The sequence below is a fragment of the Atractosteus spatula genome (assembly GCF_055471065.1).
Source record: "Atractosteus spatula isolate fAtrSpa1 chromosome 10 unlocalized genomic scaffold, fAtrSpa1.hap1 SUPER_10_unloc_7, whole genome shotgun sequence".
NCBI lineage: Eukaryota > Metazoa > Chordata > Actinopteri > Semionotiformes > Lepisosteidae > Atractosteus > Atractosteus spatula.
In genome coordinates, this window is record NW_028296627.1 from 730,621 (window position 1) to 752,610 (window position 21,990).

Here is a 21,990-nt window from a genome sequence, read left to right on the forward strand (position 1 = left end):
GACCTCTCTCATATATTTGTGTACAGGTCAACTGGAGGTACACAGCTGATAGTAATTTAAGTAGGGAGCTGCATAAGCATGTGTGGGCTGCAAAGGTAAAAGTATAGGTTTATTCCATGCTGAAAAGAGAAGGAAACACAATGTTTCAGCTGTGGAGCCTTCTTTGATTGTGACTAGAAATAAACCTTTACTTGTTCGTTTGATGTTAATTTACCTCCATCAAATACCTAAGAGTATCTAAACTCCACAGTTGCTTTCAGTAGCTGAAGACACTGCTCCAGATGAGGCTTGAACTCACAACCTCGGCATGACTCCGCTGTGCACTGCTGTATAAGTACCGCGCGCTGACCGATTGCGCCACTGGAGCTGAGCAAGTTGTGCTCCTCATACAGACTGACGCTGCAGAAACACAGGGTGAAAACGGTTTCGGTTGTGGATCCATCTCCAGATGAGGAAAAGGAACAGTAAAATAGCAAGGAAAATACAAGAAAAGAAACTGAAAGAATTGTGCTAACAGCAAAGGGGGGCGGAGGGAGGTGGTCGGACAAGAAAATCAACCCGGCGGATTATTTGTAGCGACATTTTTGAGTCAATCAGCACACGGATTTCTCTTCATGTGCCTTAAGCTGTGCAGTTTGTATTTTCTATGTCGATAGGTTTCTTCAGAAGTCCAGTAAATTGACAATAATGGAGAACTAGCTGACGCACCCCGTCGTGAAGACCCTCTGTAAGGTGATTACACGTTTCATTTTCATGTCGCCTCCTTTACACGCAATTGCAGCCCCGACACTGAGAGAAAGCATGAGAAACGGCTTCAATTTCAATGTGAATCGCAGTACAGGCTCGATGGCTTCACATCTCCCATCAATCAAATAAAATTGCATTAAAGCGATCTAAATATGACTCTGAAGTACTGGGAAAGATGATTATTTTGAGCGTGCCTCTCAGGGCCTGCTACGAGGCTGAAGTTGGCTTCTTATTCGCCAGCTTCTTATTCGCGTTTATCGTTCCACCTTAAGTGCTGCTGCTGTGATGTTATGTCGCCTTTCGCCTGTAGATGGCTCTCTTCGATCAGTACTAATTTGGCTGGAATACTGTAGACATCCTCAGTGAAAGGGAATATCCAAATAAATAGCGACTGTCCAAATTATATTTTTGTATGGAGTATATTTTAGAAAATCGCAAACCAATTTTAAAAACTCACCATAACATGGACTTGCACTGGGAAAAAGGTGATTGTGCTTTCTGCTTATTGCTACGGCCCTCCCCCCTGATTATAAAAACGTCTCACAATTCTGACACCGAGGTGTGAGAGACAATGTAATAGACTATCAAAATCCTGAAGTACAAGACATTTTAATGCACCATTTTCCAAATATGACCCTCTGATCTTGGCTTTGTCAGAATACATTGCGAAAAAGTATGGCACGAATTGCACGAATTGCAATGGCACAAATTGTTGAGAATATCGTTGACCTTGCCGATATTTGCAGGGGATATGAGTGTTTTGCGCACGTTGAACTACAGCACGTAAGAATTGAGCTCCTTAGTCAATATCACCGGGGATGTCCAATAATGACGAACATCTGTAGCTTCAAGGAAACTTCGACTCGCACATGGAGTTTTATCTTCGAATGGAGGGTGGGAGAATTCATTTATACTCTCGTTGCTCATTAGCTAAACTATTTTAAAAATATGACGCAGATTTGTTCGAGAAACTTGTAATCGCCTTAAAGAGAGTCTTCTTGAAGACGTGCACCAGGTAGCTCTCCACTGTTAATTGACAGGACTTTAGAATAAACTGTTTTCATACAACCAACATACAAATTACACATCTTAAGGAACATGAAGAGAAATCTGTGTACTAAATAACATAAAACTGTCGCTGCAAATTATCGCCAAGCTGTTTTACGTGTCCTAACACCTCTTTCTTTCCTACTTTGCAGCGAGCACAATTCTTTCTGTTTCTTCGTCGCTTTTATACTGTCTCTTCCCCCATGTGCAGATGGATCCACAGCCGAAACTTTAGGTCGGTTCCTATTACTCTGTCCGATTGAAAGAGCTGTATTAAAGGCACTCCCATCTCTGCAGGAAAGTTGTTGCTGCTCCCAAAACAATATACTGCAGACAAATGTGATAGCGATACTGTCACTGCGTGTGGGCCACGTGTTCCTGCTGTCAGCCTATTATGTCATGTTCATCCACACCCAGAAACATTACTGCTGTAGCACAAGAGTTATATAGGCGCAGTCGATAGAGCCTGAATCTCTTAATCTCAGAACTGTGGGTTCAGCCCCCACGTTGGGTCCCTCTGTGTCAATTTGATCCCTCCAATACTCCTAGCATGACCCGATGGCGTAACAGTGATACCCAGTGCCTTGTGACCTTTGCGTAATTCAGCTTTCTTTCCACTTGATTCAGATTTTGATCTGAAATCATCGGCCTAACAAGAGTTTGTCTAAATCGAGGGAGATTCGCTCACAAGCAAGTATTAAACACTTCAGCATTTACTGTTCGAATACCACACTTTGTCAAAACACTGCCGCTTCTTAAGCTACCAAGTAACGGTTTTTGAGCACGCGTTGTATTGTAAATACTTATATTAAAAAAGCATAAATTCACATAATGGAATTTGGACGGAACAAAGTAGTCCAGCCCCTATACAACATTACATACCCACTGATTAAGTTTAAAACTACAGCAACAGGAGTAACAATAATGGCAACAACATGTTTGGAGTTCGGCATTTCATTTATTCTGCAGAAACATCGTTTCAGAATGAACTGCCCGGATAAAAGAGTAATTGCGGCTTCAGATCGTTTTTACAGAGCATTGCGTTGTTCTGTTCATGCTGACTACACGCTTTAAATTTATGTCATTTATTGCAAGCATTGCTTTTCCAGGTTTTTCTGAAATTCCTCGCATTTGAGCCAGCACTAAAATATTTCATTCGCGTCGCTGAATACATCGTGGAAACGGTATTTGCCATTTTGTTATTCGGTTCTGAAGTTTGAAAATGAAAATGAAACGGGGGTCACTTCGTAGGCTTGAAAGAAGTCCAAGCAGCATAAAAACCCAAGAATTCTCACAAATTGCACCTTTCTTCTGCTGTTTTTATAATTCGGACTTCAACATTTGAATGCATACGTTACTGCTGCTAATCACATTCACGTGTTCACGAAGCTTTTTTCTGTCTATTATGTTGTTGCTAAGCAGTTTCTCCGTTTTCCTCGTATTGTGATTGTCAGCGAGCACAAGACTGAAACAGTGTAAAGACAGGGTAAAACGCCTGATTGTCGGGAGTGGGATTTGAACCCTCGCCTCTATCTGGAGAGCGGAACACAAAGCTTAAAAGACACGAATCTATGAATCTGCTGTTCTAAACCACGCGACTATCCTGAAGAAATGTACACCGAATGCACCAGTTGCATCCGATTTTCCGTAACTTTAGGATGATTGACACGACTGGACGAACACAATTTGTGGCGTTTAGCATGACATAGTCTTGCAGGCAGACAATGTTTTGTCCCACTACTTATATAATTTTATCGTTTACTCGTTTTAAAAAAACACGGTCTTCTCGTTCCTAATCAGATTTTTAGTGCTTTCGGACGTTACTTCCAACCTAGACTGACAGCTCACCCGATCTGTTTGTGATCAGACCATGGAGTGGGGGGGCTGTACCAAATGCCCGTTCCTTCCCAATGCTGAGACGATCATTCGGAAGATGGGTGTGAAGAGAGACAGGCTTTGTCGACTAAAGAACAAGGCAGGATATGCAAGAACACTCATCACTGGCGACAGTTACATTCTTTTACTATAGAGACTCCTACTTTGCGTGTTTTTTAAAGACACTGAAACTCAAGGAAAGTGGTGACAAATGAAATAGGTGGGGTTTGAACCCACGATTTTCAGTTTACGAAACCGACACTTTACCACTTAGCCGCCGCGCCTTCAAGCAAGCAGGCGACTTATGTTGTTCAAATTATTTGTTTCTGAATCTTTTTTACATCGCCTGGAGGCAGCAACAACAACAAAAAAGGGATTCTTAACAAGGAGATACGCGGCAGCGGTGTGATTCCAACAGATGCCCCCGAAGAGACTGGAGCTTTAATCCAGCTCCTTAGAGCGCTCGGCCGCGTTACTCTCGATAGCGGCTCTTCAGCTCTTGTGGTCTGACCTAGTGGTGTTATGACACGTGGAAGCGACTGCAACTTCATTTTCTGAGATGCTTTCTCTCACGTGGTGAAATCTCGACTTTGGCACCTCTGGATATAGTTCTTCTGTGGAGCAGGCTTTCAAACCTGTGCTTATAGCGCCCTTGAAGTCATTTTATTTTTACAGGAAGATGTATTCCAAAAGATGCATTCGTACTGGATTTGACTGGGATTCTGAAATACTTCTTGCAAATGTATTCAGACGTTCTTGAACCTATAATAAAAAAACAGACCTGAAACTCCATAGCTTCCAATCTCTGATGTTACTGTCCTTAAACTCGGACGTGATGTTCTGCAGACGTGCAGTGTACCTTTACTCTCGTGTTTTCAAAACGACCTCCGTTGTCGGGCTCAGAAGAAGTGGAACTGGCCTGACTGCACAGGAAAGTACGGAATAATAAAATGTTTCTACGGCTCAAAAAAGTCCCTTTAGACCCTCGTCACGTCTCTGTGAAGAACGGGCAGGTAGAGAGATTTTACAGATGCTCATGATGTTTCACACGGGGTGTTACCTGTTGAAGTGTCTCCCCAGTGGGCAAAAGATGTAGAATATAAGTCTATTAAATGCATACCTTAGAATTATAAATGTGGTCCGTAATTTGTCTAGAATGAAATTCTAATATACGTATGTTGTTATACGTCAATTATACATCTATGATTATATGTTCATTATACATAAATGGTTGGAGTTCTTATGTACAGATCAATTAAGCAGACTATTATACATATATGGTTGGAGTTCTATTATACAATATATAGTTCTATTATACAATTAACTGTAGGGGACTATTATACACATATGGATAGAGATCTATTATACATCAAAGATTTTAGTTTTAGTTTTAGTTTTAGTTTTAAAAGTTTTATAGGCACAGAAACAAGTAAATCAAGCCAATGATTTGGTTTAGAAATTTATTCTGTAAATATACAATCATTCACACCTGAAAAATATCTAGTTCAAATTATAGTACATTATATACAATATTGTAATCAACATATGGCTAATCATCAACTGCTACTAGATCTTCACTAATCAACCAATCAGACATACCCATTACACATTTTCAAACATTAACTGCACTTTTCTGCAGTCTTTGCTCAGTCCTAGAATACAAAGTGACCATATTTCAAAGTTCGAAAGTTGTAGTAACTTTTTAGAACATGGAGCTTTTTGTAAAACACTTTATTTTGGCATTAAAAGATCAGCAAGATTATACATTATAAACTAAAAATAAGAAAGTATGCCAGAGATGGATCCTATTAATCAGATGTAAGCTGTCATATAATGACCTATCTGTAAACTGGAATACTAGTAGTGGATATTTTCCACACCACAGAGAGAATATAATATCATACAAGTAGGTTTTGATTGTCCATATTGTCAAGGACTCGCTTGTGTGTACAGAACTCTTCCATTGTGCTCAGCCTCTTGATGTGGAATTGGGAGTCAGCAATGCATTGTGGTATATAACCAGAAAAGATGCTGTGTTAGATATGTTTTCAATTTCAATTATATATGCATTTATTAATGTTGTTGATATTACGGTTGCAATTTAACCATGGTGAGAATCCCTCCCTATCATACAGGAGAGTGGGGTTTGATTCCTGACAGGGAGCTAAGGAGCTTTTTCTACAATCTGTTTACAATTTAAACTGTAGTGTGAGACACCTTTCTTCCTACAGAAATCATTTTTTTTAAATGAGATGAATTTGTTATAACAACACAAAACATCAAAGTGAAGCTGCTTTTCAGCAACCCCTTGGCTACATGGGAATTTTGTTTTTTTGACAACAGGGTCATTTGCAAAATTAAACAAGGAATTGATTCACTCCTGTTGTCACGATTATAGTTCCCCCTCCTTAAGGGTGCTCCAGCCCTTTCACTAGACTTTATTCTCTGCACCTGTTCCCTATTCCCAGCCCACCTTAAAAGCCAGGCGCTGACGCTCATCCGGGCTCTGCATCTGATTTCCATATCGTGCGAGTCCGGGACCAGGAGGCGCCTGGTCCCGTTAAGGTTTTAACCTCGGTTCCCGTTCCTGTTCCCCGTCCGCCGGTTCCGACCCGGCCTTCGTGGTTTTTAACTTGTTTTGATGGATCTCCTGGTTTTGGACTTACCTTTCTGTTTTGGATACTCTCTAAGGACTTCTCTTTTGGATTGTTCGCCTCGGCCACACCTCCCCCGTGCACCAGCGCACCTTGGACACGCCCCCCTGTCTTCAGCCCCGTATTCCTGCATGACGTTTCCCTAGTGTTCCCCCCACTCCGTCGGACTGTGTCGTCCGCATAGGGTCCGGAAAGAACTGTTCGTTACAGAATGCAGAGCCAACACCTGGACCCCGCGGACGGCACCCTGGCAGCCTGGATTCCATCGGGTTTTTTTTCTCCCCTTTTTTTTTCTTAGGGCTTCGGAGCCGCCCTGAAAAGGAGGGGCGTACTGTCACGATTATAGTCCCCCCTCCTTAAGGGTGCTCCAGCCCTTTCACTAAGACTTTATTCTCTGCACCTGTTTCCCATTCCCAGCCCACCTTAAAAGCCAGGCGCTGACGCTCATCCGGGCTCTGCATCTGATTTCCATATCATGCGAGTCCGGGACCAGGAAGCGCCTGGTCCCGTTAAGGTTTTAACCTCTGTTCCCGTTCCTGTTCCCCGTCCGCCGGTTCCGACCCGGCCTTCATGGTTTTTATCTTGTTCTGATGGATCTCCTGGTTTTGGACTTACCCTTGCGTTTTGGATTATCCCTAAGGACTACTCTCTCGGATTGTTCGCCTCGGCCACACCTTCCCCGTGCACCAGCGCACCTTGGACACGCCCCCCTGTCTTCAGCCCCGTATTCCTGCATGACGTTTCCCTAGTGTTCCCCCACTCCGTCGGACTGTGTCGTCCGCATAGGGTCCGGAAAGAACTGTTCGTTACAGAATGCAGAGCCAACACCTGGACCCCGCGGACGGCACCCTGGCAGCCTGGATTCCATCAGTTGTTTTTTTTTTCCTCCCCTTTTTTTTTCTTAGGGCTTCGGAGCCGCCCTGAAAAGGAGGGGCGTACTGTCACGATTATAGTTCCCCCTCCTTAAGGGTGCTCCAGCCCTTTCACTAGACTTTATTCTCTGCACCTGTTCCCTATTCCCAGCCCACCTTAAAAGCCAGGCGCTGACGCTCATCCGGGCTCTGCATCTGATTTCCATATCGTGCGAGTCCGGGACCAGGAGGCGCCTGGTCCCGTTAAGGTTTTAACCTCGGTTCCCGTTCCTGTTCCCCGTCCGCCGGTTCCGACCCGGCCTTCGTGGTTTTTAACTTGTTTTGATGGATCTCCTGGTTTTGGACTTACCTTTCTGTTTTGGATACTCTCTAAGGACTTCTCTTTTGGATTGTTCGCCTCGGCCACACCTCCCCCGTGCACCAGCGCACCTTGGACACGCCCCCCTGTCTTCAGCCCCGTATTCCTGCATGACGTTTCCCTAGTGTTCCCCCCACTCCGTCGGACTGTGTCGTCCGCATAGGGTCCGGAAAGAACTGTTCGTTACACCTGTGTATAAAATGGAAGACGGGTTTGATATGGAAACAACTACACACATTTTAGTTTTTTTTTTCCAATTGTACTCCCATCAAAGTGACATAAGAAAAGTCATTGTCAGAAGTGGGATATGAAAACAGGCCACCAGGGGAGACTGATGTAATAAGTGCACCAGAAATATATTGAAAACAAATGGGCTGTCACTAAGAGAAATACAGGTCCCACCATAAAACACCATAAGGAGTGCAAAACATGTTAAGTTATTTCTGTACTTCATCAGCGTCGGTAAAAGAGGGACTCAAGGACACAAAGACTCTAGTTTGGGATTCGGGCTGAGAAAGGGAAGTGTGACTTTGGATACAGGGCATGGTAGAGAGGAACAAATGGTGCAATGAAATAAAATGCCAAAACCCCAGATTGAACCAGGGACCTTTAGAGCGTCAGTCTAAGGCTTTCTCAGATGAGCTATTTCAACCTCCGTGTATGATCCAACCTCTGCTGTCTACAGTAGCCTCCTAAAGTTCCAGCATGAATGCATGAAGAGGAGTGGTAGAGTGTGGCAGAAGTGCAAAATGTGAGAGGATAAAAGACACCTGTTTCTGCCCGATTTCAAACAGGGGATCTTGCGCATGTGTGATGAACGTGATAATCACAATATTACAGAAATGACAGCAGCATTGAACGTGTCAAGACGTAAAAGATTGTTAATTCTCTTCAAATACTCACAGTGTCTTTATTCTGCTGTATTAATTTACTGTGCTCATCAGGCAGTAACAAACCTGTTACCTACACTGTTCCCAGAACTGGATAGGTGACTCCACATTCTATAGCTCTCTAGCATAGAGGAAGTCAGACTACAGAAATGGAGAAAATCTCCTCTTCAGAAAGTGGAAATATATTCCTTAGAAAAGTCCTTTTCTCAAAGTTCAACACTCTCTGCAAGTCACTCATTCCCACCTTGCGCAGTGTAGTGGTTATCACATTCTCTTAACACATCAAAGGGTTTCTTTTTGAAAGCAAGCTAAAACAAGTGATCACTTTTCTCACATTTTTCATTGCTGACGTTGCTTTATGGGTCTATTTTCTATACTGTGCTGATCAATTGAAAACGAGAAGGCGAAAAAGACATGTTCCCACACCTAAGGTTGAACCCAGGGAATCACAGTCAAATACCAGGAACCATAACTACTAGATTGTATGGAATACAGCTTTATCATGATATCAAAGTGCAATATCTTTTTTCACCAAAAATGGGCTTCCTGACTTCAGAAAGCCTTCGAGACAAATACTAAAAGACAAAATTTCCACTTGGTAAAGGAAATGAAAACACATGTACCTTACCAAACTTTGAGTACAGGCAGTCAGGGTGATAATACAAGACGATTTAAAATTCAACAAATAAAACCTGTCAACCGGTAATCCCAACTACTCATAAAAAATTGAAGTGGCAATACACAGTAGGTGACTCTTGGGTGTACATTAAATCCATGTAAGAAGAGGGTTTAGTGTTATATTTCCAAATCCAATATGCAAATGAGAGACCTGGCCCAGCCAATCACAAGTCTCCCGTGGTCTGGAATGGAGCTGATCTCCTCTTCTAGTTATTCATGCTGGAGTTAGGTTACATATTAGCATAATTAATATGACAGCTACTCCAGAAACAAAAAATGTAAACAAATACACTGGATTGTGACTGCAACTGTCAGATTGTAGCTCTGGAGATGACCTTGTAATTCTCCTTCTAAGGTAAGGAAGAGGAGGAGCTTCACCAATCTGTTTTTCCACCAAATAAATTGGCTTTCTGACTTCAGAAAACCTTCCATTTATTTATTTTTTTTATTTTTAAGAACTTTATTTTAATTTCACAAACAAATACAAATATTCACAAAATAGGAAACTGTAATAAATACAGTGGTGTGAAAACGTATTTGCCCCCTTCCTGATTTCTTATTTTTTTGCATGTTTGTCACACTGAAATGTTTCAGATCATCAAACAAATTGAAATATTAGACAAAGATAACACAAGTAAACACAAAATGCAGTTTTTAAACGAAGGTTTTTATTATTAAGGGAAAACAAAAATCCAAACGTACATGGCCCTGTGTGAAAAAGTGATTGCCCCCTAAACCTAATAACTGGTTGGGCCACCCTTAGCAGCAACAACTGCAATCAAGCATTTGTGATAACTGGCAATGAGTCTTTTACAGCACTGTGGAGGAATTTTGGCCCACTCATCTTTGCAGAATTGTTGTAATTCAGCACCATTGGAGGGTTTTCGAGCCTTAACCCCTTTTTTAAGGTCATGCCACAACATCTCAATCGGATTCAGGTCAGGACTTTGACTAGATAGATAGATAATACTTTATTAATCCCATAGGGAAATTGATGTGTTACAGCAGTCCAGCCCAAGACAAGCAAAACAGACATCAGAATAGTTATAAAACAAAAGACAAACAAAATAAATAAAAATAAATAAATACATAGGTGTGTGCAAAATGTGCTGATCATAGTCGCTGTAAAAACAATAAAATATGTGCAAAATGTGCATAGGTTTATACAGACTGATTGTCCAAAAAGTACAATGGAGTAAACATGCTGTCCATAGAGGAGCAAATGAAGGGCTAACAGTCCTAGCCTAGGGCAGCGTTATACACCCTGACAGCCGCCGGGAGGAAAGACCTGCGTAAACGTTCCCTTGAACACCGTAGCTGGAGCAGTCTATTGCTAAATGTGCTCCGCTGCCCAGTAACAGTCCCATGAAGCGGATGAGAGGTGTTGTTCATGATGGCTGTGCGCTTGTTCAGCATTCTCCTCTCAGCCACCACCTCCATGGGGTCAAGGCTCATCCCCAGCACAGTGCCAGCCTTCTTGATGAGTTTATTGAGCCTATTTGCATCTTTTGTCATGATGCTGCTGCCCCAGCACACCACAGCGTAGAAGATGGCCGCCGCCACCACTGATTCATAAAAAATGTGTAGCAGTGTTCCACACACACCAAAGGACCTGAGCCTCCTAAGAAAATAGAGTTGGTTCTGACCTTTCTTGTACAGGGCATCAGTGTTACCAGACCACTCCAGCTTATCATCCAGGTGTATCCCTAAGTACTTGTAGGAATGTACGCCCTCTATGTCCTCACCCTGGATGGAAACAGGGTTCAGTGGAGACTTATTCCTTCGAAAGTCAAAAATCATTTCTTTGGTCTTGCTGGTGTTAATCTGGAGATGGTTAAGATGACACCACTCCACAAAATTGGTAATCAAGCTCCTATATTCCTCCTCCCTCCCCTCTCTAATACACCCCACAATTGCAGAGTCATCCGAAAACTTCTGCAGATGACATGTCTCAGAGTTGTACCTGAAGTCAGAGGTGTAAAAGGTGAACAGGAATGGAGCAAGGACAGTCCCCTGTGGAGCCCCAGTACTGCTAACAATCTGTTCGGACACACAGCTCTGTAGCCGTACATACTGTGGCCTGCAGGTCAGATAGTCTATAATCCAGGACAGCAGGGGAGTGTCCACCTGCGCCGCCCTTAGCTTATCTCTCAGTAAAGGTGGATGGATGGTGTTAAAGGCACTGAAGAAGTCAAAGAACATAACTCTCACAATGCTCCCCGTCTTCTCCAGGTGAGAGTTAGCTCTGTGTAGCAGATAGATGACTGCATCCTCCACTCCCAGGTGTGACCGATAGGCGAACTGCAGGGGGTCCAGTGCTGTACTCACCAGGGTTCTGAGGTGGTCCAGTACAAGCCTTTCCAGAGTTTTCATTAGGTGTGATGTAAGTGCCACTGGTCTGTAGTCATTCAAGACTTTAGGGTGCCCCTTTTGGGTACTGGCACCAGGCAAGATGTCTTCCAGAGCATCGGAACCTTTTCTAATCTCAGGCTGAGGTTGAAGATGTACTGCAGCACTGAACCCAGTTGGTCCGCACAGATCTTTAGCACCCTGGAGCTGACACCGTCAGGACCCGCTGCCTTCCCTGCATGGAGTCTCCTCAACTCCCTTCTGACCTGGTCAGCTGTGATGGATAGGCCGAGGAGGGCAGGGGAAGATGGAGTAGGAGTAGGAGGGATCACATGATGGGGTGACTGAGGACATGAAGAGGGTGTCTGGGGTGAAGGCCTGTGAAGTGAATGGACAGTGGACCCTGTATCGAATCTGTTGAAGAAAAGATTCAGCTCATTGGCCCTCTCCAGGCCTCCCTCACTCTGTTGGCCGCCGGACAACTTGTATCCGGAGATCTTCCTCATGCCATTCCACATGTCTCTCACATTGCTCTCCCTCAGCCTGTCCTCCATTATACAGCAGTGTACCGCAGAGTCATGCTGAGGTTGTGAGTTTGAGCCTCAGCTGGAGCAGTGTGGCCTGTGTATTTAGCTACTGAAAGCAACTGACGATTTTCTGGAGATCAGGTCTCAGTTAACATGAAAAGAAACAAGTAAAGGTTTATTCTGTATTACACCCAAAGAAGGCTCCAGAGCCATGATTATGAGTCTGGTAAGAGTAACACAGTTAAATAAATCATCAGTCCAGCTGTGGAACTGAGTGCCGGGTGGAAATAAAACCAATAACAAATAAAACAAATCAGACAGGGCCCTTTCAGTCTTCTCCATATATATCAGAGCCACATCACTGTTTCTTCCACTGTGGCAGTGAGGTCACTCAGGTCAGCCCAGGAATACAGAAACAAGGTGGACTGAATAAGAACTGGGTGTCCTGTGGATGTGAACAGAGCCAAATAATTTAAATGAAAAAGAAAGAAAAGCCCAGCAGTGACTGTCCCCTCTGTACTGAGCCTGGTGGACAGCAGCTCTTCCAGTTGAGTCCCTCAGACTCTGAGTCTGTCCCTGTGCAGCTCCAGTCCACACAGATGTTCCAGCCCCTTCAGCTGTGGCCCCAGTCTCTCTGAGTGGAGCTGACTGTGAGGAAGAGACTGAGACTCTCTAACAGCACAGTGGAGCTGAACTAATACTTATACACTGATACACCCCCAGTCTGAACAGAGTGAGGACACAGCTCAGCTCATCCTCCTTATTCTTATCGGTAGTAGTAGCAGTAGCAGTAGGAGGAGCAGTAAAATATTAGTAGTAGGTATAAATAGTAATAGTAGGTAGCAGTAGTATCAGTGGCAGGAGTAGTTGTAGTAATAGCTGTAGTAGTATTAGTAGTTATGCTGTATTTAAACTTTCCTGTTCAATATAGCAGAGCTCCTGTGTTACAGCCTCACCATAATAACTGCAGCAGCAGGAGCATAAGTGCAAGAGTCAGTCTGAAAAAGCAATGATATGATGATTTCTTTTAAAAATCTTTCCTTGTTTACACAGCCTAAAAGCGGTGATATTAGACAGAGCTTCACTGGAGCTGCAGGTCAGACTCTGCAGTGAGTCTGTGGTTTGTGCTCTTCTGAGCTCCTCCAGCACAGGAAGCCAGGCTGTACTGTGAGGCTGTGGCTGGTTCCCCTCTCTGTGAACTGGGCTCAGGGGTCACTGATCTGGCAGCTGTGGGCTCTGTTCCAGGTCAGAAGCAATAAGCTTCTATTAACCCTTTCCAGGACCTCCAGCCCTTCAGTATTACTGTAGTGATTCATTATTTTTACTGTAAGTCAGCCTCCAAGCATCTGTCAGAAGTGTTTGACTGACAATTGAGCAATATGTGATTATCTCTTATTATTATTTTTACTTATTTAATGAACAGCAGTATTGCCACTCTTATGAGTATAATATGATTATCATCAGCAGCAGACTGATGGTCGTGTCTACAATAGTGACTAGTTGACCAGTCTGTAGCTCTGAGCAGTGGGACTCAGATCACACAGAAGACCTGTCTGTGTGTGATTCCACACCAGCCCTGGAATTCAGCATCTCCCACACGTCTCTCATGGGGAGTCTTATAAATATAAAGTTAAAGAGAGTCTGATAACAGTTATACAGCTAGTTAAATAATCAAGCTGAGGAACTGAGAGCTCGAGTGGAAATAAAACCAAGAGATGCTCTTCAACCTCCAGGATCAGGAGTCTGATCCTCCTGGCTTCTATTCTGTGGAGATTCGTGTAAAACGCTTAAAAGCGCTTATTATAGAGACCTGTGCTCTTTCTCTTCTGCTCCACAGGAGTATGCTTTATAACGCATTAGTCTGTGAAGTAAACATTTTTTTTCTGTTTAATGAATTTCATTCCTCAGTATGTCATTCTTCTCCTCCTGCTGTTATGAATCGCTTCTCTTAACAGCCTGTGTTTTTTTGGGGGGAGATGTTATATCTATAAGAAAAGCCCCCCAGGCTCCGGACAGGAGTCTCCTCCAGCCGAGACGCGCTCTGCTCTGTCAGAAAGAGCGCTGTGACGTCACAGACACCAGCCATAGCGCCGGGATCAGAGAGCGAGACCGCGGAAGAAGCGAAGAGCGCACGGAGGAGAGTTATTGATCACTTATCTATCAACAAGCAATTAATTCAACTAAAGAACAGTAGAAAAATCGATTAAATTCACTGATTAGTGAGCACTGATTCTTTTCCCGTTCTTGACCCATTTTAAAATCTAGAATAGAGTCAATATCGATTAATTAACATAGTGCATTTTGTGTTAATAATGTTCAATCCGAAATTAAAGAATTATTTATTCAAATTATTATTTAGGAATTGTATCTGAGAGCTAGAAAAATATATTCAAAGTTAATAAATTTGTGTAAGTAACAGTTTAAATGCATTTTCCATTTGTTTACAAATCATAAGTATGGTAACCATGGCGACACGCGGCACGTCACTGTGCCTGGCTAGGTCATAAAGAGTGGTGTGATGTCACAGACAGCAACTAATACTAATGCTAGTGTATTTATGTTAATATTAGTGAGAGTACAACTGGTAGTTTTAATATTAATGCTAGTATTCATGTGAGAATGATGATAGCACTACTGATAGTTTTAGTTTTAATGGTCATATTAATGTTAATATTAAATTTAATTATAGTGTTACTGTTACAGTATTAACAGTAGCAGTAGTGTTAGTTTTAGTGATAGCATTACTGTTATTATAAGTAGTTTGTGTCAGTGTTAGTCATAATGATAGTGTAAGTCTTTTAATTTTAGTTTTAATGCTAGTATTCATGTTAATATTAGTGCAAATTATAGATTTACTGTTAGATTATTTACACTAGTGGTCATGTTAGTTTTAGTGATAACATTACTGTTATTATTAGTATTAGTAGTGTAGTAGTAGTTTGTATCACTGTTAGGGATATTGATAGTGTTAGTCGTAGTGATAGTGTTAGTGTTGTAATATTAGTGGTATTTGTGTTAGTGTTAGTTATAGTGTATTTGTGGTTATGAGTGTATGTAGAGTGTGTCTGTGAGTTTGTGGTGTTTGTGAGTGTGTGGTGTTTGTCAGTGTGTGAATGTGTGTCTGTCAGTGTGATATGTCTGTCATTGTGTACGTGTGTGTCTGTTAGTGTGTGGGTGTGTGTCTGCAAGTATGTGGTGTATATCAGTGTGTGGGTGTGTGTCTGTAAGTATTAGTAGTGTCTATTGTGTGTATCTGTGAATGTGTGCGAGTATGTGTGTGAGTGTCTGATTGTGTGTATAAATGTGTGTGGTGCTTGTGAGTGTGTGTTGTGTCTATGTGTGTGTCTGTGAATGTGTGTCTGTGAGTGTGTATCTGTGAGTGTGTGTAGTGTCTGTATGAATGTGTGTGAGTGTGTGGTTGTCAGTGTGTGAATGTGTGTGAGTGTGTGGTTGTGTCTCTGTCAGTGTGTCATAATATGTGTGAGTTTGTGGGTGTATATCTGTCAGTGTGTGTGTAAATGTGTGTGTAGGTGGGCTTGGGCTCCAATGCTGTGTCTGACAGAAGTGACCCATCAACAGGTGTTGAGGTCCAGAGTCGCTTGCGAATTTCTAGAGCACTTTAGAACTTTCTAGAGTCCAGACCAATGAACAGAAATCTGTGAGTGCTGTGTTTTTATCACTATTAGCGTATGTGGTGTCTGTGAGTGTGTGGATATGTGTGAGTGTGTGGGTGTTTGTGAGTGTGTGATGTGTGTGGGTGTGTGTCTGTATGTGTAGTGTCTGTGTGTCTATGTGAGTATTAATGATGATAGCACTACTGAATACTAGTATTCATGTGAGAATAAGTGATGATAGAGCTACTTTTAATTTTAGTTTTAATGCTAGTATTCATGTTAATATTAGTGATAATCATAGTGTTAGTGTCAGAATATTAACACTCATTGTCATGTTAGTTCTTTTGATAGCATTACTGTTATTATTGGTATTATTAGTGTACTACTAAGTTTGTGTTATTGTAAGTAATAATGAAACTATAAGCCTTAATTGCAGTGTTACTGTTGTAATATTAGCAGTATTTGTGTAAGTGTTAGTTATAGTGTAACTGTAGGTTAGAGTGTAGGTAAGACCCTGGCTGCCCTGTGGTGGCTCAGGGAGGGCCTGCGGGTCGAACTGGAGGGGCTGCTCTAGGTTGAGGAGAGCTGGATACAGACCTGGGATCAGAATGCGATGTCTTCCATCCAGCTGGACTGCCTGGAGTTGTACGATGAGGTCCTGGCCAAGTTTGGATCGGAGGCAGCATATGTGGGATTGGTGAGTCCCTGAAACCCCTCCCCCTTGTCCAGCTCACACTGTGGTATCAGGGCGGTACAGGGGCTGGGGCGATTCTCCTGACCCCCTCAGCTTTCCAAGATACCTGCGTCACCCCACTCAACCTGGAAATCTCCCAGATCCAAGCGGAGAGAGACAGGAGCTGGGCTGGGACTCTATTTCAAGTGGGTGGCTGAAAGACAGACCGCTTACAGATCAACACTAGGGGGCATCACAGAGTGAGCGGTGAGACTCTTGGTCATCGATGGCAACGTGGGGTTACTCCCCCTCTCTCTATTGGCTCTATTAACAGTGGGGAGACTTCCCCTCTCTCTATTGGCTCTATTAACAGTGGGGTGTATCTCTCTCTCTCTCTATTGGCTCTATCAACATTGTGGTGACCCCCCCCTTCTCTTTTGGCTTTAGAAATACCACAGTTCCACCCCTAAGTTGCATCTCCTGTCTGGCACTGTGGAGGTATGATGATGATGATTCACTGTCTTTGTTCTCTCTCTCTGGTACAGGAGTTGGTACTGAGTTAGTGAAGTTTCACGGAGGATATTATAAGAAATTATACCAAATCCCAAAATTAAAACAGTGAAGACAACAGGCTACACAATGGGAGCTCTGATAATGGAGGTTTGGTTTGACGGCAGCAGACATTGTCAGGACATCTTGCCTGAATCTCTCTTCATATTTTCCTAGGATTTTCCCTTCCAGGGCACAAGAATCAAGAAGCAGGATGACTACGAGGAGGCGAAGGAGACACTGAAGTCCTACTTTGAAAACAAGAAAGTCAGGTGTGACTTCTCTAAGGTGGACAAGAAACCAAGCTGTCCATCCCTCTCTCTCCTGGATCTTGGCACCCCTGGGCCCTCCCGCTTCGATCACCTGTGACCCCGCTGAACTCAGAGAAACCCCTGGTGACTGCGCCATGCTGCCCCCATCAACTCCCAGATGAGTTCCCTCCTCTAAGGAGCGTCAGAGCTCCTGAGCTTCTGAGACAGGTGAGAAGCGAACAGAACCTCTGTCCTTGAGTAGAGTCAACTGTACAGATTCTTATTGGACACACTGTACAGACTCACCTGTACAGGATCTTATTACAGTCACAATGCATATATTGAGGGTATATTAAGAATAAGAAGTCAAGAACTGACCCCAGCAGCAAAGACCTGTGTCTGCCTTCAGTGTCCAGGTGCAAAGAGGCGTGCTTTCCAAGTCAGCCCTGAAAAAGATGAAGAGGACAACATGTCCACCTCTTCCAATCCTGACACTGACCCGCCCCAGGTCACTACCCAGCCAGCTACCTGTCCCCAGACCCCTCCCTCACCTCCCTCCCATCACCTCCCAGGAGAAGACTGAGGTGTAGGAGACTAAGAAAAAGAGGAAGAAGAGGCAGAGGAATCAGGAGAGTCAGGAAGGTCCAAGTCCTGAAGACAGGCCTCCAGAGTTGCTGAAAGTCAGAACACAGGTGCTGAGACACCTAGAGGACCCTGTAGCTCCTGTGATTCTAGGAGAGGTGAGGAGTGAACCTTTACTGTAGTGTCCAGTCAGTGTGTCTGTATTAACTCCTCTCTCTCTTGGTGCAGTGTTAATGTACTGGAGTGTCCAGTCAGTATGTCTATATTAACTCCTCTCTCTCAAAGCAGGTCAGCTCCTCCCATTCCATCACCAAGATGCTGTGCTGTTCCGGGGTCGATGAGGATAAGAGCAACACTACAGAGCTGAAGAGATGGAAAGAGCCGCAAGGGGGCAAGAGGACAACGGCACCAGTGGAGAAAGTCAGGAGTGTCCGGGTCGGGAGGCACCGGTCCCTGAACACCCAGGAGCGGGATGAGGAGAGGAGGCAGAAGCAGGAAGGGTGGTTGATGGATCGGAGATAGGAGGTGCAGGAGGAGAAGGAGAGGAGGAAGCTGGAGGAGGAGAGGATGAAGGTGGAGGAGAAGAGGAGGAAGGTGTTTGAGAAACAGGAGAGAAGATGGGAGAAGGAGGGAGAGGACAGGAGGCAGATGCTGGAGAAGGAGAAGAGGAGACGGAAGAAGGAGGAGGAGCAGAGGAGGAAGACTGAGGAGAAGCAGGAGAGGAGATGCACCAAGGCAGCAGATGCAATTGGGAGGACCGTGAACAAGGAGGAGCGGAGACATGCCCAGGAGGCGGAGGAGAACAGGAGGGAGCAGCAGAAGCAGGAGGTGAGATGGGAGAAGAAGGAGCAGAAGAGGTGGAAGGCCTACGTTCGGGGGCTGGAGAAACCCCTGCAGCAGGAGGAGGAGAGGAGGCAGAAGGAGAAGGAGGAATGGAGGCGAGCTCAGGAGGAGGAGAGGAGGAATCAGCTCATGGAGGAGAATAAGAAATGAGCAAAGGAGGAAAAGGAGAGAAGGAGATTTTGGGAAGAGGAGGAGAGGCAACAAGCAAAGGAGAAGAAGGAGAGGAGGAAACTGTTGGAGAAGCAGGAGAAGAAACAAGCAAAAGAGGAGAAGGAGAGGAGGAGAGTTTGTGAAAAGGAGGTAAAGAAACAGATGAAGAAGGAAGAGGAAAGGAGGAGAGTTTTGGAGAAGCAACAATTGAAGGAGAAGATGGAGAGGAGGAGAGTTTTGGAAAAAGAGTGTGCCCCAGAGTCCAGACGCTGTCAGGTGAGTTATTATAAATAAGATGCAGGAGTACACCCTGTACCAACTATCCTGTAAAACTATCAATTAAAAATGAAGGAGCTCTTGGCAACTCACAATGAAAATATCAACCCCAATGGAAAGGGAAACTTAAATGTTTGTTATCAATATGTATACATTGGACCACACAAAGGAGAAAAGCCACTGTGGACAAATCCAGACACAACATGAGACATTCTGACTGTTATTTACATTTCCCTACAAATCAAGAGAAATTAAGGGTCCTCGTCCTGCAAGAAGGGACGGCTTGTCGAAATATACAGCATCGCTACCTCACTTAAAACTGCAGAAATATTAACTACAGATTGTTACAAAGGCATCTGGGTTCACATGACAGGAAAGATGAAAGTTCAAACAATTCACACTTTGACAGGTGTGACAAAATGACATTAGAAAACTTATGATCATGAAATTCACTTCCTAAAATGATATCACAATGTTTTTGGACTGTGGGAGGAAACTGCAGCACCTGGCGGAAACTCCAAACAAACATGGGGAGAACATACAAACTCCACTCAGATAGAACAACAGGTCAGGAAATAAACACAGAGCTCCAGCACTGCGTGGCAGCAATGTTAACCACAGTTGCACCTGTAAAATAAGTATACTTCCAAAACAGCAGCATATAGTGTAAAACAATATTTTGTAAACTTTCAGTCTGGATCTTTAAAAATTCATATAATTTTTTGTCAGCTGAAAATGTTAGGCTGCCAGCTTTTAGGGGGGGAAATAATTTTTCAAATGTACATGTCGATATTAAAATAACATATTTCCACATATAAATACAATTATAATAAAATATACAAAAAAAGCCTTATTTTCTTTAATGATATGAGTTCTACAATACTGATACAGTATTGTACAAAATGGTATGATCTGAAGAATCGCCAGAGCACAATGTATCAATTTGGGTGATACTAACAGAAGAGGGACACAACATGTAAATCCACAAGGTTTATTTTCAACAACAAAAATGTGCTTGAAAATAATTTGACAAGGAGGAAACCTTACATGCATGGATACCAGTATTTCCCCAGTAGGTTAAAATGCAGCAGGGAACGGTATAACAGAAGATCAGTGTCACTTGATATTGCATCACAGAGGCTGATCTCTTTTTCATCATATCCACCACTTCCAGAAAGCCAGTACACATAATTGTGAGGGTTTAAATTCAGAGGGAAAAATAATTCTCTAAATTAAATTTTATGCTGCACAGAGAGCCTCACATGTACATGTTCAGGTAGCTCAGTTGGATCGATTGTCGTTCTAATAACTCCACAGTTGTGGGTTTGATCCCTTACAGGCCAGGAGATCTCCTTATCTTTTGCCAAAACCATTTGATCTTTCAGTCCATGGTGAAATATATTGTGTTGAAAAGATGCCACAAACTGTAGACAAATGCTAGTGCTGCAGGTGAAGAGGAAAGCATTCAAAGATTTATGAGTTTCTTATGTGGAGCGAAGATAAAGTGTCACCATTTGCATATGTGAGGCTTCCAAATCAGCTCTCTGTAAAGACGCTCAAATCCAGCCTGATAAGTAAAAAATATTTTAGCTGGGGATCCTCAAATCAGGCGTGTAGAAAAGAGCACCGTTAAACACCATCGGGAGTGCAGAATATGTGATAAAAGTGTTCTTTAAACAAAAAGTGAAAATAGTAAATTTGTCTTTCACTTAGACGTTCATCGAAAGCTCAGTAAACGATAAAGCGTGTTTACTGAGCGAGAGACTCGTGTTCTGAATTCTCATCAGATTAACCGGTAATACAGCTACTAATAAAGGTTTACATTAATCTTAGTTATTAATAAATTACACTTTTATTAATAAAGACATGTACTGATCAAATTCATTGTGAATAGTTGTGGTGTCTAGAAAACAATTTTAGCTAAATATTTCAAGCGAGTGGTGAATACTGTATGTTCGTTACTTTGTGACCATAATATTTCCACTACATTCAGAACAGTTCAAAAGCGATCGACTGTTCCACTACTGAGTTACTTAAACCCTGTGAAGAGGTGGTTTAAGTTAGTCTCCTACATCAGTAAGATCTAATGGGCAGCAGATGTTATTTTAGGTTTGTTGCAATTGAGAACAGGTTTAGTACAGAGCTGCTGACAAATTTCAGCAGCCAGGTTCGTAGCAATGACCCGTTGTAGGGACATTGCCAATCAGCCACAAGAAAAAAAAAAACATCATTTGTGCCTTTATTAAAAAAAAAAAAGGAAAAACAGAGTAGTAGTTTATGTGGTAATTTCAGGTACAATGTAAGAACTTAAGTTAACTAGTCCCACAGTAATGCGTGGGGTCCTATCAATAGAAAAAAAAATACTTGTAACCCAAAAACACAACAACCACAATGCAAGAAGCCTTCCGGGAACCTCGGTAAATCACTGTAGTAGTCTAACGACTACAGAAAATAAAATAAAAAAATACTTAACGGAACAACTTCAAAACAAAAATAACATTAAAAACAAATCTGGGAAACAACAAAAACAGAATCTAATGCGAGAGCTTTTTCAAGTCTTCGGTACCCCATCGTGCTCCCTTAGTCCCAGTAGACCTCTCGGCTAAGAAGATATCTCTCATCTATCTGTGTAGAGACCAGCAGGGGGTCCACAGCTGATGGGAAATTAAGTAGTGACCTGCATCAGCTGCAAAGGAAAAAGTATAGGTTTATTCCACGCTGAAAAGAGAAGGAAACACAACGTGGACCCTTCTTCGGGTGTGACGTGGAATAAACCTTTACCTGTTCCTTTGATGTTAATTTAGACCGGGTCTCCAGCAAATACCTAACAGGCTACAATCCCGTTAGATAAGGTGTTAAGGACGACCTATAAGTAGCAGTAACTAAAGTGGACAGTTGCTTTCAGTAGCTAAAGACAGGCTACACTGCTCCCGGTGAGGCTCGAACTCACAATCTCGGCATGACTCCGCTGTGCACTGCTGTATAAGTACCGCGCGCTGACCGATTGCGCCACTGGAGCTGCGTACATTGCTTTCCCTTCACACACTGACGTTGC

The 21,990-nt window shown here is 43.0% G+C and overlaps 3 non-coding genes and 1 pseudogene across 3 annotated transcripts; 1 reads left to right on the forward strand and 3 right to left on the reverse strand.

The window, feature by feature from the left end:
- Positions 1–273: 273 nt before the first annotated feature.
- On the reverse strand, positions 274–367 carry trnai-uau (transfer RNA isoleucine (anticodon UAU)). Its single transcript has 2 exons — positions 330–367; positions 274–309 (listed from the first exon to the last, which is right to left on the reverse strand). It is a non-coding gene; the product is annotated as a tRNA-Ile (tRNA).
- Positions 368–8,980: 8,613 nt separating this feature from the next.
- LOC148811766 (U7 small nuclear RNA) lies at positions 8,981–9,034 on the reverse strand. The gene has a single exon (XR_016086377.1). It is a non-coding gene; the product is annotated as a U7 small nuclear RNA (small nuclear RNA).
- Positions 9,035–17,981: 8,947 nt separating this feature from the next.
- On the forward strand, positions 17,982–18,659 carry LOC148811767 (uncharacterized; annotated as a pseudogene).
- A 3,201-nt stretch (positions 18,660–21,860) lies between these two features.
- On the reverse strand, positions 21,861–21,954 carry trnai-uau (transfer RNA isoleucine (anticodon UAU)). Its single transcript has 2 exons — positions 21,917–21,954; positions 21,861–21,896 (listed from the first exon to the last, which is right to left on the reverse strand). It is a non-coding gene; the product is annotated as a tRNA-Ile (tRNA).
- Positions 21,955–21,990: the final 36 nt, after the last annotated feature.